The sequence below is a fragment of the Gigantopelta aegis genome, chromosome 1 (genome assembly GCF_016097555.1).
Source record: "Gigantopelta aegis isolate Gae_Host chromosome 1, Gae_host_genome, whole genome shotgun sequence".
Lineage (NCBI taxonomy): Eukaryota > Metazoa > Mollusca > Gastropoda > Neomphalida > Peltospiridae > Gigantopelta > Gigantopelta aegis.
This window is the reverse complement of record NC_054699.1, coordinates 45,993,033-46,008,490: the sequence shown is the minus strand read 5'-3', so window position 1 is coordinate 46,008,490 and position 15,458 is coordinate 45,993,033. Positions and strand designations below refer to the sequence as shown.

Below are 15,458 nucleotides of genomic sequence, written 5' to 3'. Positions count from 1 at the left end.
TTGTGGACACCTGAATACACAGGACAGACAGTGCACACACAGTAAACACCTAACTTCCCAGGCTTGTCCAGGTAAACAGGCAAGAAGCAAATTTCATCAGCTATTTCAAAGATATAAATTAAGGTAGGGACCTAGCTCAGTCGTTAAACTGGTCTCCGTGGTGTCATGGTTAAGCTATCGAGCATAAGGCGGGTAGGTACTGGGTTCGCAGCCCGGTACTGGCTATCACTTAAAAACAAGTTTTAACGACTCACTGGGTACGTGTAAGACCTCTACATTGACTTCTCTCTTATTAACCACCAACAACTAACTTGCTGTCCTGAACAAAAAATGGAAAAAATGTAGCGGGTTTCTTCTCTAAGACTATATGTCAAAATTACGACAGGTTTGACATCCAATAACCAATGATTAATAAATCAATGTACTCTAGTCTGGGTTTCTGCCAGAGGGTAAAACGGATATGGCGCCATACCTAAAGATGTTTTGCTGATTACATTTTTTAAGTTAACCTTTTGACAAAATTAATTATTGTATGACTTTCTTAACCCTAACTAAATTAATCAATTTTCTTTCTGGGGGAGGTCCCCAATACCCTGTTGACTGTGGTTGCATTCAATTCCATAGCGCCATACCCAAATATTTCTTTCTGGCAGAAACACTGGTAGTGGTGTCATTAAAAAAAAAAAAAGTTTAATTTCCCCCATCTCAACCAGTGCCCTACAACTGATATATCAAAGAGTGCCGGTATGTGCTGTCCTAAATCCAAATGTTTTTCATGGTCCCTTTTTAAATATCAGATCAGAATATAACCTCTCTAAACAGAATCCTTCTTAAAAGCAGACTTTTTATTTGGCCCCAAGGGTGTCCGGTTTAGACAAGATTTTTCTGAAACGTAAATATTTACAAAAATCCTTTATCATCACAATTCTTATGCAAGTCGAATGTTAACATCAAATTACTAAGAACAGAAGAACTAAGAACATTCTGGATGTACTCAGGTTGTATAGAGATACATTGTATGGTAACTGTGATATGAATCGTTCGTGCTGGGGTATTATTAAATATCTATTCTATTCTATTGTGATACGAGGGAACATGATATGGAAGAACGAACAGAGTGAATCACCCAATCTATAGACACTGTCCTACTTATGTGTGTGTGTCTAAAAGAATGTAATTTCTGCCTCACAAATGGGCTGGGTAGACCAACTGAGGTAAAACTCTCATCTCGCCTGGTTGAACAGCTGTGAGGTATTTTGATAAAAATTTACAGCTTGTTAACAAAAAAAAAGAAAGAAATGTTTCATTTAATGAGCACTCAACACATTTTATTTACGGTTATATGGCGTCAGACATATGGTTAAGGACCACACAGATATTAAGAGAGGAAAGCTGCTGTCACCACTTCATGGACTACTCTTTTCGATTAGCAGCAAGAAATCTTTTATATGCACCATCCCACAGACAGGGTAGTACATACCACGACTGTTGATATATACCAGTCGTGGTGCACTGGCTGGAATGACAAATAGCCCAATGGGCCCATCGACAAGGATCGATCCCACACCGACCGTGCATCGAGCGAGCGCTGTACAACTGGGCTACGTCCCACCCCTGCTTGTTAACAAGTTAAAACAGACAACACCCAGGCCAACCTGTCAAAAATATAAGTCAAAGTCTGTTTTGTTTATCGACACTGATTTACTAATCATCGGCTAACATTTGGTAATTTTTACATATAGTCTTAGAGAGGAAACCCGCAACAATTTTCCAGTAGCAAGAGATCATTTATATGCACCATCCCACAGACAGGAAAGCACATACCACGGCCTTTGATACACTGGCTAGAACAAGAAATAGCTCAATGGACCAACTGACGGAGATCGATCCCAAACCGTCCGCACATCAAGCGAGCGCTTTATCAATAGGCTACGTCCGTCCCACCTTGCCCAATCTATAGATACTTTCCTATATGTGTTTGTCTGAAAGAAAAAGTAGTTTGTTTTATTTAACGACGCCGCTAGAGCACATTGATTTTTTATCTTATCATCGGCTATTGGACGTCAAACATATGGTCATTCTGACACTGTTTTTAGAGGAAACCCGCTGTCGCCACATAGGCTACTCTTTCTACGACAGGCAGCAAGGGATCTTTTATTTGCGCTTCCCACAGGCAGGATAGCACAAACCATGGCCTTTGTTGAACCAGTTATGGATCACTGGTCGGTGCAAGTGGTTTACACCTACCCATTGAGCCTTGCGGAGCACTCACTCAGGGTTTGGAGTCGGTATCTCGATTAAAAATCCCATGCCTCGACTGGGATCCGAACCCAGTACCTACCAGCCTGTAGACTGATGGCCTGCCACGACGCCACCGAGGCCGGTTTGTCTGAAAGAATGTCATATCTGCCTCACAAATGGGCTGGGTAGACACCATCTAGGTAAAGCTCTCTTGTTGCCTGCTTGAACACCTGTGAGGTATTTTGAAAAGAACTTACAGTCAGCCCGACCTGTCAAAAATATACGTCAAAGTTTGTTTTGTTTGATGACACTGCTAGAGCACAATGATTTATTAATCATCGGCTATTGGATGTCAAACGTTTGGTAACTCTGACATAATCTTAGAGAGGAAACCCGCTACATTTTTCTATTAGTAGCAAGAGATCTTATATATGCACTTCCACACAGACAGGACAGCACATACCACAGCCTTTGACCAGTTGTGGTGCACTGGTTGGAACGATGGAAAAAACAATCAATACTGCGATACAGGCATCTCAGGCGATGTAAAAAAATTACTTTTTGAGGTATTAACTCATACAATTTAACCTCAGTGACTTTGTGTAAGACAATTGTTTCATTTTTATGGATTCATTTTTTTCAGTGTGTGCATGTGTCAGTGTTGTGTTTGGGTCGTTTGTGTGTGTATGTGTCAGTGTTGTGTGTGTGTATATGTGTGTGTGAGAGAGAGAGAGAGTGTGAGTGTGTGAAAGAGTATGTGTTTGTGTGTGAAAAAATGTGTGTGAGAGTATATGTGTGTGAGAGTATGTGTGTGAGAGTGTTAGTGACAGAAAGAGATTGTGTATGACAGAAAGTGTGTGTGATAGAGAGAGAATGTGTCTGTGTGTCTGTGTGTGTGTGTGTGTGTGTGTGTGTGTGTGTGTTTGTGTGATAGAGTGTGCATGTATGAGAGTATGTGTGAGTGTTAGTGTCAGAAAGAGATTGTGTATGACAGAAAGTGTGTGTGATAGAGAGAATGTGTGTGTGTGTGTGTGTGTGTGTGTGTGTTTGTGTGACAGAGTGTGCATGTGTGAGAGTATGTGTGTGAGAGTGTTAGTGTCAGAAAGAGATTGTGTATGACAGAAAGTGTGTTTGATAGAGAGAGAATATGTGTGTGTGTGTGTGTGTGTGTGTTTATGTGACAGTGTGCATGTGTGAAACAGTGTGCATATGTGTGTGTGCATGTGTGTGTGTGCGAGAGAAAATGTGTGTGTGTGTAAGAGAGAGAATGTGTGTGCGAGAGAAAATGTGTGCGTGTGTTTGTGTGTGTGAAAGAGAGAGAGAGAGAGAGAGAGAGAGAGAGAGAGAGAGAGAGAGAGAGAGAGAGAGAGAGAGAGAGAGAGAGAGAGAGAGACAGAGAAATGTGCATGTGTGTGTGTGTGTGAGAGAGTGTGTGTGTGTGTCAGAGAGAGAGCGAGAGAGAGATGGATGGATGAGTAGATAAATATATTGATAAGTGGATGGATGAATAGAAAGATATATGGATAAATGGATGGATGGATGAATAAATAGATATATGGATGAGTGGATGGATGGATGGATGGAGGAATGAATAGATAGATATATATAGACATGTGGATGGATGGATGAATAGATAGATATATGGATGGGTGGAAGGATGAATGAATAGATAGATATATGGATGGATGGATGGATGGATGGATGGAGGAATGAATAGATATATAGACATGTGGATGGATGGATGGATGAATAGATAGATATATGGATGGGTGGAAGGATGAATGAATAGATAAATATATGGATGGATGGATGGATGATGGATGAATGGATGAATAGATAGATATGGATGAATAGATAGATATATGCATGAGTGGATGGATGGATGACTAGATAGATGTATGGATGACTGGCTGTATGGATTTGGGAATGTGGCTTTTGGATATGCACTAATCGTTTTTTAAAAGAGTGACTAAAAGTCAACAGTAGTTAGTGATTTCCCTAGAAATTTGGCAAGGCATGGTAGACCAAACACTTTTGTGCCATTTTCACCATTTTCAGGGCACTTGTTTTTCATTAAAAATATACAAAAATTAATTGAAATAAACATTAATGTAATTTATGTGCTTGCTTTAATAAATTAATGGCAAAAGATATAAGAGGCATATTTTATTAATTAATAATACCTTTTTGGGTGTTTTATAGACACTATAGGCAATTTTAGAATTAATTAGTGAAAAAGGCTTGTTTAATCTCAGGGCAGCATGGTGCTGATTAAGGCAACATGGTGCTAGACTATTGAGGCATGGTGCTGCACCATGCTAAAATAAGCTAAGGAAGGTGCTACACCGTCAAGGTATGATGCTGCACCATGCTAAAATAAGCTAAGGAAGGTGCTACACCGTCAAGGTATGATGCTGCACCATGCTAAAATAAGCTAAGGAAGGTGCTACACCGTCAAGGTATGATGCTGCACCATGCTAAAATAAGCTAGGGATGGTGCTACACCGTCAAGGTATGATGCTGCACCATGCTAAAATAGGCTAGAGAAGGTGCTAGACCGTCAAGGTATGATGCTGCACCATGCTAAAATAAGCTAGGGAAGGTGCTAGACCGTCAAGGCATGGTTCTGCACCATGCTAAAATAGGCTAGGGATGGTGCTAGACCGTCAAGGCATGATGCTGCACCATGCTAAAATAAGCTAGGGAAGGTGCTACACCGTCAAGGCATGGTTCTGCACCATGCTAAAATAGGCTAGGGAAGGTGCTACACCGTCAAGGCATGGTGCTGCACCATGCTAAAATAGGCTAGAGAAGGTGCTACACCGTCAAGGCATGGTGCTGCACCATGCTAAAATAGGCTAGGGATGGTGCTAGACCGTCAAGGCATGGTGCTGCACCATGCTAAAATAGGCTAGGGATGGTGCTAGACCGTCAAGGCATGGTGCTGCACCATGCTAAAACAGGCTAGGGATGGTGCTAGACCGTCAAGGCATGGTGCTGCACCATGCTAAAACAGGCTAGGGATGGTGCTAGACCGTCAAGGCATGGTGCTGCACCATGCTAAAACAGGCTAGGGAAGGTGCTAGACCGTCAAGGCATGGTTCTGCACCATGCTAAAACAAGCTAGGGATGGTGCTAGACCGTCAAGGCATGGTGCTGCACCATGCTAAAACAAGCTAGGGATGGTGCTAGACCGTCAAGGCATGGTGCTGCACCATGCTAAAACAAGCTAGGGATGGTGCTAGACCGTCAAGGCATGGTGCTGCACCATGCTAAAACAAGCTAGGGAAGGTGCTAGACCGTCAAGGCATGGTGCTGCACCATGCTAAAACAAGCTAGGGAAGGTGCTAGACCGTCAAGGCATGGTGCTGCACCATGCTAAAACAAGCTAGGGAAGGTGCTAGACCGTCAAGGCATGGTGCTGCACCATGCTAAAACAAGCTAGGGAAGGTGCTAGACCGTCAAGGCATGGTGCTGCACCATGCTAAAACAAGCTAGGGAAGGTGCTAGACCGTCAAGGCATGGTGCTGCACCATGCTAAAACAAGCTAGGGAAGGTGCTAGACCGTCAAGGCATGGTGCTGCACCATGCTAAAACAAGCTAGGGAAGGTGCTAGACCGTCAAGGCATGGTGCTGCACCATGCTAAAACAAGCTAGGGAAGGTGCTAGACCGTCAAGGCATGGTGCTGCACCATGCTAAAACAAGCTAGGGATGGTGCTAGACCGTCAAGGCATGGTGCTGCACCATGCTAAAACAAGCTAGGGATGGTGCTAGACCGTCAAGGCATGGTGCTGCACCATGCTAAAACAAGCTAGGGATGGTGCTAGACCGTCAAGGCATGGTGCTGCACCATGCTAAAACAAGCTAGGGATGGTGCTAGACCGTCAAGGCATGGTGCTGCACCATGCTAAAACAAGCTAGGGATGGTGCTAGACCGTCAAGGCATGGTGCTGCACCATGCTAAAACAAGCTAGGGATGGTGCTAGACCGTCAAGGCATGGTGCTGCACCATGCTAAAACAAGCTAGGGATGGTGCTAGACCGTCAAGGCATGGTGCTGCACCATGCTAAAACAAGCTAGGGATGGTGCTAGACCGTCAAGGCATGGTGCTGCACCATGCTAAAACAAGCTAGGGATGGTGCTAGACCGTCAAGGCATGGTGCTGCACCATGCTAAAACAAGCTAGGGATGGTGCTAGACCGTCAAGGCATGGTGCTGCACCATGCTAAAACAAGCTAGGGATGGTGCTAGACCGTCAAGGCATGGTGCTGCACCATGCTAAAACAAGCTAGGGATGGTGCTAGACCGTCAAGGCATGGTGCTGCACCATGCTAAAACAAGCTAGGGATGGTGCTAGACCGTCAAGGCATGGTGCTGCACCATGCTAAAACAAGCTAGGGATGGTGCTAGACCGTCAAGGCATGGTGCTGCACCATGCTAAAACAAGCTAGGGATGGTGCTAGACCGTCAAGGCATGGTGCTGCACCATGCTAAAACAAGCTAGGGATGGTGCTAGACCGTCAAGGCATGGTGCTGCACCATGCTAAAACAAGCTAGGGATGGTGCTAGACCGTCAAGGCATGGTGCTGCACCATGCTAAAACAAGCTAGGGATGGTGCTAGACCGTCAAGGCATGGTGCTGCACCATGCTAAAACAAGCTAGGGATGGTGCTAGACCGTCAAGGCATGGTGCTGCACCATGCTAAAACAAGCTAGGGATGGTGCTAGACCGTCAAGGCATGGTGCTGCACCATGCTAAAACAAGCTAGGGATGGTGCTAGACCGTCAAGGCATGGTGCTGCACCATGCTAAAACAAGCTAGGGATGGTGCTAGACCGTCAAGGCATGGTGCTGCACCATGCTAAAACAAGCTAGGGATGGTGCTAGACCGTCAAGGCATGGTGCTGCACCATGCTAAAACAAGCTAGGGATGGTGCTAGACCGTCAAGGCATGGTGCTGCACCATGCTAAAACAAGCTAGGGATGGTGCTAGACCGTCAAGGCATGGTGCTGCACCATGCTAAAACAAGCTAGGGATGGTGCTAGACCGTCAAGGCATGGTGCTGCACCATGCTAAAACAAGCTAGGGATGGTGCTAGACCGTCAAGGCATGGTGCTGCACCATGCTAAAACAAGCTAGGGATGGTGCTAGACCGTCAAGGCATGGTGCTGCACCATGCTAAAACAAGCTAGGGATGGTGCTAGACCGTCAAGGCATGGTGCTGCACCATGCTAAAACAAGCTAGGGATGGTGCTAGACCGTCAAGGCATGGTGCTGCACCATGCTAAAACAAGCTAGGGATGGTGCTAGACCGTCAAGGCATGGTGCTGCACCATGCTAAAACAAGCTAGGGATGGTGCTAGACCGTCAAGGCATGGTGCTGCACCATGCTAAAACAAGCTAGGGATGGTGCTAGACCGTCAAGGCATGGTGCTGCACCATGCTAAAACAAGCTAGGGATGGTGCTAGACCGTCAAGGCATGGTGCTGCACCATGCTAAAACAAGCTAGGGATGGTGCTAGACCGTCAAGGCATGGTGCTGCACCATGCTAAAACAAGCTAGGGATGGTGCTAGACCGTCAAGGCATGGTGCTGCACCATGCTAAAACAAGCTAGGGATGGTGCTAGACCGTCAAGGCATGGTGCTGCACCATGCTAAAACAAGCTAGGGAAGGTGCTAGACCGTCAAGGCATGGTGCTGCACCATGCTAAAACAAGCTAGGGATGGTGCTAGACCGTCAAGGCATGGTGCTGCACCATGCTAAAACAAGCTAGGGATGGTGCTAGACCGTCAAGGCATGGTGCTGCACCATGCTAAAACAAGCTAGGGAAGGTGCTAGACCGTCAAGGCATGGTGCTGCACCATGCTAAAACAAGCTAGGGATGGTGCTAGACCGTCAAGGCATGGTGCTGCACCATGCTAAAACAAGCTAGGGATGGTGCTAGACCGTCAAGGCATGGTGCTGCACCATGCTAAAACAAGCTAGGGATGGTGCTAGACCGTCAAGGCATGGTGCTGCACCATGCTAAAACAAGCTAGGGATGGTGCTAGACCGTCAAGGCATGGTGCTGCACCATGCTAAAACAAGCTAGGGATGGTGCTAGACCGTCAAGGCATGGTGCTGCACCATGCTAAAACAAGCTAGGGAAGGTGCTAGACCGTCAAGGCATGGTGCTGCACCATGCTAAAACAAGCTAGGGATGGTGCTAGACCGTCAAGGCATGGTGCTGCACCATGCTAAAACAAGCTAGGGATGGTGCTAGACCGTCAAGGCATGGTGCTGCACCATGCTAAAACAAGCTAGGGATGGTGCTAGACCGTCAAGGCATGGTGCTGCACCATGCTAAAACAAGCTAGGGATGGTGCTAGACCGTCAAGGCATGGTGCTGCACCATGCTAAAACAAGCTAGGGATGGTGCTAGACCGTCAAGGCATGGTGCTGCACCATGCTAAAACAAGCTAGGGAAGGTGCTAGACCGTCAAGGCATGGTGCTGCACCATGCTAAAACAAGCTAGGGATGGTGCTAGACCGTCAAGGCATGGTGCTGCACCATGCTAAAACAAGCTAGGGAAGGTGCTAGACCGTCAAGGCATGGTGCTGCACCATGCTAAAACAAGCTAGGGATGGTGCTAGACCGTCAAGGCATGGTGCTGCACCATGCTAAAACAAGCTAGGGATGGTGCTAGACCGTCAAGGCATGGTGCTGCACCATGCTAAAACAAGCTAGGGATGGTGCTAGACCGTCAAGGCATGGTGCTGCACCATGCTAAAACAAGCTAGGGATGGTGCTAGACCGTCAAGGCATGGTGCTGCACCATGCTAAAACAAGCTAGGGATGGTGCTAGACCGTCAAGGCATGGTGCTGCACCATGCTAAAACAAGCTAGGGATGGTGCTAGACCGTCAAGGCATGGTGCTGCACCATGCTAAAACAAGCTAGGGAAGGTGCTAGACCGTCAAGGCATGGTGCTGCACCATGCTAAAACAAGCTAGGGATGGTGCTAGACCGTCAAGGCATGGTGCTGCACCATGCTAAAACAAGCTAGGGATGGTGCTAGACCGTCAAGGCATGGTGCTGCACCATGCTAAAACAAGCTAGGGATGGTGCTAGACCGTCAAGGCATGGTGCTGCACCATGCTAAAACAAGCTAGGGAAGGTGCTGCACCATGCTAAAACAAGCTAGGGAAGGTGCTAGACCGTCAAGGCATGGTGCTGCACCATGCTAAAACAAGCTAGGGATGGTGCTAGACCGTCAAGGCATGGTGCTGCACCATGCTAAAACAAGCTAGGGAAGGTGCTAGACTGTCAAGGCATGGTGCTGCACCATGCTAAAACAAGCTAGGAAAAACACTAGTAGTGGTTATAGAAAGTTAATTAGGTTAAATTTTATCAGTTAATGGTTCAGGTCTATGTATGAAAAGAAAGATGGATATGTATATGGATGGATAGATGAATGGATGGGTAGATGGATGAATGAATTATGAATGGATTGTTAAATAAAGTTTGTTTTGTTTAACGACACCACTAGAGCACATTGATATATTAATCATCGGCTATTGGATGTCAAACATTGGGTAATTCAGACTCGTAGTCATCAGAGGAAACCCACTATATTTTTTTTCCTATTGCAGCATGGGATCATTTATATGCACTATCCCACAGACAGGATAGCACATACCACAGCCTTTGATATACCAGTCGTGGTGCTCTGGCTGGAACGAGAAATAGCCCAATGGGCTCACCAACAGGGATTGATCCCAAACCGATTGTGCATCAAGTGAGCGCTTTACCACCAGACTATGTCCCGGGATTGACAGATAAATGGATGTATTACTACTCAAAAGAATTTAAGGGTCAGACGATATTTTCGACATTATTTTCTGAATGTCAATTATATTAGCTAGACCATAATGTCACGCATGGTATTGTTCCATTTTGACGAAAGTGGGTCTAAGCAACCCATAAATGAATTAAAATCCACTGTCATTGACACTGTCGACTAGTTCTAATGGCGAAAACATGCTTACATTTGCACATAAATTAGGGCGAAAGCGAAAGGTCTGCTAAGTGCCCATAACTTGCTTTTTCACAAGGCGCTTCATTTGCACGCTTTGCACGTGTATTCCATGTTCCGAATGCTGAATTTCCGTATAATTGGAGCTTGCGTTCGTGTACGGTGCACACTCCAAATTCGACAATGGTACGACTTCAACTGACTATTGAAGATCGAGGAAGGGCTATTGCTTGGCTTCAGGATGGCAATACGCAAAGAAATGTTGCTCTGAGACTTGGTGTCAGTCAGAGTGTCGTTGGCCGACTGTGGCAACGGTACCAAGCAACGAATTCTGTTCGAAATCGTCCACGTTCGGGAAGACCCCGAAGCACTACAAATAGAGAGGACCGCTACATCACCAATATGGCTCTACGTCAACGCACAACCACTGCACGCCGATTACGTGACAATCTGAGGACTGCGACTGGAACTCGAGTGTCTGATCAAACCATACGCAATCGTCTGAGAGCCAATAATCTATGCTGCCGTCGCCAGGCTGTTCGACCACCACTCCTACCACGTCACAGAACGGCCAGACGTCACTGGTGCACGCTTCATCTGCGTTGGCAATGTGTTCAGTGGGGTCGAGTGATGTTCACTGATGAGTCCAGGTTTAGTCTCCAGTTCAACGATGGTCAGGTTCGTGTCTACAGACGTCCTGGGGAGCGCTTCGCTGATGTTAACATTAGACAACGTCACCGGTTCGGTGGTGGCAGTGTCATGGTGTGGGGCGGCATCTCGATCCACCACAGGACCCCCCTCTATGTGGTGGATGGCAATCTGAATGGAATCCGCTATCTGAATGAGATTATCCGGCCGTTGGTTCTCCTATGCCTTCAGCAGATTGGCGGCGGGGCAGTTCTGCAGGATGACAATGCCAGACCCCACCGAGCCAGGGTGGTAACGGACTTTCTCAGACAACAAGGTATCGCCAGGATGGATTGGCCAGCATATTCGCCTGACTTGGCCCCAATAGAGCACGCCTGGGCCAAATTAGGCAGGAGAGTTCGGAATAACCATGCCCCTCCGGCCAACCTTCATGATCTGGGTCAACTTCTTATGGCAGAGTGGCAGGCCATTCCCCAAGAGTTCTTCAGACGTCTGATCAACAGCACGAGGCAACGATGTGTCGAGTGTATTCGCGCCAGGGGTGGATTCACACAATATTAAACGAATGTTCTAATGTGTAAAATCCATGTTTGACAACCTTCAACTTTGACAGCATGTCATGTCACTTTCTTGTATACAGTGACGTTTATTTGTGGGGTTTTTTTAAATATGGAACAATAAATTAAATTTTTGGTGTAGTTTACATCATCAATCTAATACACTCTGAAACTTATTTGGTTATAAATTTTTGACCCTTAAATTCTTTTGAGTAGTATATATATGAACAAATAGGTGGATGGATGGATGGATGAATGGATAGATGGATGGATGAATGGATGGGTGGATGGATGGATGGACAGATAGATGGACAGATGGATGAATGGGTGAATGGACTGATGAATAGACAGATGGATGGATGGACAGATAGGTGGATAAATGGATGGATGGACAGATAGAGAAATGGAGGGATGGACGAACAGACAGATGGAGGATAGATGGATGGATTGCTGCATGTTTGTGTGGAATTATGGATGGAAGGATGGATGACTGTGGCAGACAGACGGGTTGATGGACCGATGTGTGTACTGTCCATTTCTGGGTAGGGTGGTGGAGCGTAGTCATGCTTGTATTGTTTTCACACTAAAACCTAACATTAGTATCTGTGTAAGTGCATGGTCAATGACTTCGATAACAATGCAGCTAAGGCTGTTCTAGCATTTTGTCGTCTTCCTTATATTATACAGGAAATTATATCATTTGAATGCGTGCGTAAGGCTTTCACATGCTCATATACCACATAGGTTTCGAGCACGTCCGCCCCAGGGTTCAGCCCCTGGAAAGCCAGGGGCCCAATCCGGGACAGAATTTAATCAGGATAATTTTGACTTTAATCAAAACAGGGGAAGGGGACTTTATGTACATATAAATGATCGCATGCACAATACACATGTTACGTTTGCAATAATGACTGGAAAGAGGGTGAAAAAAGGAAAATATTTGTGATGCTGACAAAATGCTTTTCTTAGAAATATCCTTGCAAGTGTTAAAACCATCGAAAGTAAAAAATCTGATATGAAAACTAATACATGTATTGGCAAGCAAAATTTATGGCATGAAATAATTACAAAATTTAATAGTCAGTCATCGGTTAAAAGAGATTTAGGACAACTGAAGGAGTTATGGAAATGGCTAAAATGCAAGGCCAAAAAAGATGTCTTCAAACTTAAGAAACACCAGAAGGGAACCGGAGGAGGTTCGCCTATAACAGACATTGACGAAACAAGCCAAACAATTCAAGGGGTGATTCCTGGTGAATTTATAGACTTAGTAAATCCGTTCGATGATGACAATGTCCTTCAAGCATCAATACTGCCTACAGAAAAGTTGACCAATGTGAGGTATATATGTTAAAACATTCTTAATCATCCCCGTTTGCAAGATTGTAACATCGACTACACAAAAAGTAACAAAATTATTTTAATAGGTGAAGTTTATCTATGCAATAGCTGATAGGCTGGTTGCCCAGTCTTTAATACAAAAATAAAGAAAGTTTTTATTCATAAAATTGTTCACTGAAACGTGGATCAAGGGGAGGGGTCGATAGGATCCAGAACGCCCCTGCTCAATATATATATATATATATAAAGTTTTCACTAATTTTAAAGTGGAGGTACCTCAACTATAATTTTTTTTCTTCAAATATACGACCCACACCTCTTGAAAAAAAAACCTGGATCTGCACCTGGTCAGGGGATCGATTTTACCATCAAGCCCGTAGCCATGATTTTTAGAGGGGAAGGTCGTTTAGGAATTTAACGGGGTTTTATGATAACAAAGCAAGGTATGAAGTCTTGTAATATGCTACATGGAATATTTTTAATTTTGGGGTGTTTAACAGGTTACTTTTGGCATTTATACTTTAACATTTTGTATTTTTAAATGATGATTTTCAACTATTTTGTGTTTTGTTAATTTTGGTATTAGGGTCTATAATCGGACTACAAAACCTGCACTGTGTGTTGACTATTAGGGGTTCAGTGGCAACATAGGATAATGCTCCATCACTCATTTACACGTCAAATTTATTTACCAGCATAAAATAATCACTGACCATACAATACTTATACTTTTTAATTTTTATATAGATTGAATAATATAGAAATTAATGAACCAGAGGCTCCAAAATGCCCTATTTCCGTGCCAAAACTGCTCCATCTCCAAACGACAAAACCGACTGAAAAACCAACCCTATAGCAGGTGTATCGTGCAGTGCAATTGTAACCTGGTGGTAGCCTAGGGTTACCGAAACTTCTGCACGTGCAATGAAAATAACGCATAGGTTAACCTGAGGGTAACTCGTAGGTTTTCATCACCCACCGATAACCCAGGCATGAGAAATCGGCCCTAATTGTTTATGACTTTCGTTTCACGCTGAAACTATCTCGACTGTAAAACATTCTGCAATTTGTTGCAGTCACCTGAGTCACGAAATTACATGCAATCTGAAGCGAAGAGTAATAAGCGAGTTGGTTTAAAAAGAAAATGTAAAAGGGGTTTAACTTTTCCTTCTGCATACACCTCCTACCCTACATAGATGGACAAGTGGAAATAATGGCGGACAATCAGATTTTGTGGACAAGTGAATTTTTGTTCTTACTTCTATCACTGTGGGTTACTTGTTAGTGGTTAGATGGGTGGGAGCCAGTACCAGGCTGTGAACCCTGTACCTACCAGTCTTATTTCCAATGGCTTAAACACGACACCGCCGAGGCCGGTACTAACCCACAGAACTGTGGGAGTTTCTTATAGCCCTGTCAAATTTAAGGTGCATATTTTTTTTTTTTTTTTAAGAAAATATGTTGAAATGAATGAATAAAATATACCTTCGGAAGGACTTTTCTTTGGCACTGTCACTAAACCTAACTCTATTTATTTATAAGTATTTATAATGTTCTTTATACGTGACAGTGCCAAAGGAAAGTACTACCATACCTTGTGTTCAGCCTGGGTTGACCTGTTCGGTGGGATCGTAATCTATCTTCCATCACCACAACCCTAGCCACCCCCCCCCCCCATGCCACTGCTACAAATATACACAACAGACTGAGCCGTGTAGATATCTCCACTACGATCGAGTACGTCAATTTACGAGAAGTTGTGGTTTATATAGAACCATACTTTTAGTTTCTTGTACATTCAGTTGTACAGCACGTTATTTTACATACCTGAGTCACTCGTCTTCAGCGATCAGCGATAAAGTTTTTGCTTCGTTTCGTTGTTAACCAAAATAATGTAAGGGAGAGCACTCTTTTTGTGACATAACGTTGCAGGTTTCAATGTACCAAACCAATTCCTATTGCCGCTAATATTAACGTCTACTTGTAAATCTGATGAAAGTTTGTTTTGTTTAACGACACCTCAAGAGCGAATTGATTTATTAATCATCGGCTATTGGATGTCAAACATTTGTTAATTTTGACATATATCTTAGAGCAATTAAGGGCCACCCCATTGACAGGATATCACTTAATTACCACGGCCTTTGATATATCAGTTGAAGTGTTATCAATATTATTATTGTTAACATCACCATAACGGACAATCAAAGTGACGTAATTGCATAACACGTAATGTGTCACACCCCATCCCATTTCCACAACCACTACATTTACATCTCTGTCTGTCTGTCTGTATGTCTCTCTCTCTCTCTCTCTCTCTCTCTCTCTCTCTCTCTCTCTCTCTCTCTCTCTCTCTCTGTCTCTCTCTCTCTCTCTCTCTGTCTGTCTGTCTCTCTCTCTCTCTCTCTCTCTCTCTCTCTCTCTCTCTCTCTCTCTCTCTCTCTCTCTCTCTCTCTCTCTCTCTCTCTCTCTCTCTCTCTCTCTCTCACATGTATGAACATGTATGAACATTTTGACATTTAGTCTTTATTCCTAATTCTTAATCAATCCTTGTTTTCTTTACATTTGCATGAGAACAAATCCAAACCCGAGAGGTTTTATATATAATTCATCATCTAAAACGCACGACGTTGGCTTATTTTCATTTTACAAA

General features: G+C 44.3%; 1 protein-coding gene across 1 annotated transcript in view; it reads right to left on the bottom strand.

Annotated features, from left to right (window-relative positions):
• LOC121368408 overlaps nucleotides 1-14,450 on the bottom strand; it is a 51,237-nt gene extending 36,787 nt beyond the window's left edge. The window contains exon 1 of the mRNA XM_041493134.1: nucleotides 14,400-14,450. The gene's annotated coding sequence lies outside the window, so the exon portion shown is untranslated. The remainder of the gene's footprint in view (nucleotides 1-14,399) is intronic.
• Nucleotides 14,451-15,458: the final 1,008 nt, after the last annotated feature.